The 242-nt window shown below is 37.6% G+C and overlaps 1 protein-coding gene across 1 annotated transcript in view; it reads left to right on the top strand.

Annotated features, from left to right (window-relative positions):
• DUS1L (dihydrouridine synthase 1 like) overlaps window positions 1-242 on the top strand; it is a gene marked incomplete at its 5' end in the record, with an annotated part of 16,308 nt that overhangs the window by 9,775 nt on the left and 6,291 nt on the right. The window lies entirely within an intron of this gene.

The raw sequence follows: 242 nt of genomic DNA, 5'->3' as shown, positions 1-242 counted from the left end.
ACAGTATGGTGTGAAGCTTTGGAAATGAACAGTTAAAGAGCTCCTGCCAGGCCTCTGCTTCCCTGGGCCAAAGAACATGTGTCTCCAGCTCACCATCAGCTGTGTGAACTTGTTCCACAGGTTTATTTTAAGTTCTGGAAAAGTTTTATTTAAGTAAAAAGGTGCTTACTCAGGGAATTATCCTGCATTTGAAATAAAAAAAAAAAAGGATGCAATTAAATTTCTTATGCTGTGTTTTAAAG

This window comes from Antrostomus carolinensis, unplaced genomic scaffold (assembly GCF_000700745.2).
Source record: "Antrostomus carolinensis isolate BGI_N321 unplaced genomic scaffold, ASM70074v2 scaffold34352, whole genome shotgun sequence".
In the NCBI taxonomy this organism is placed as follows: domain Eukaryota; kingdom Metazoa; phylum Chordata; class Aves; order Caprimulgiformes; family Caprimulgidae; genus Antrostomus; species Antrostomus carolinensis.
This window is presented reverse-complemented; position numbering and strand designations above follow the sequence as displayed.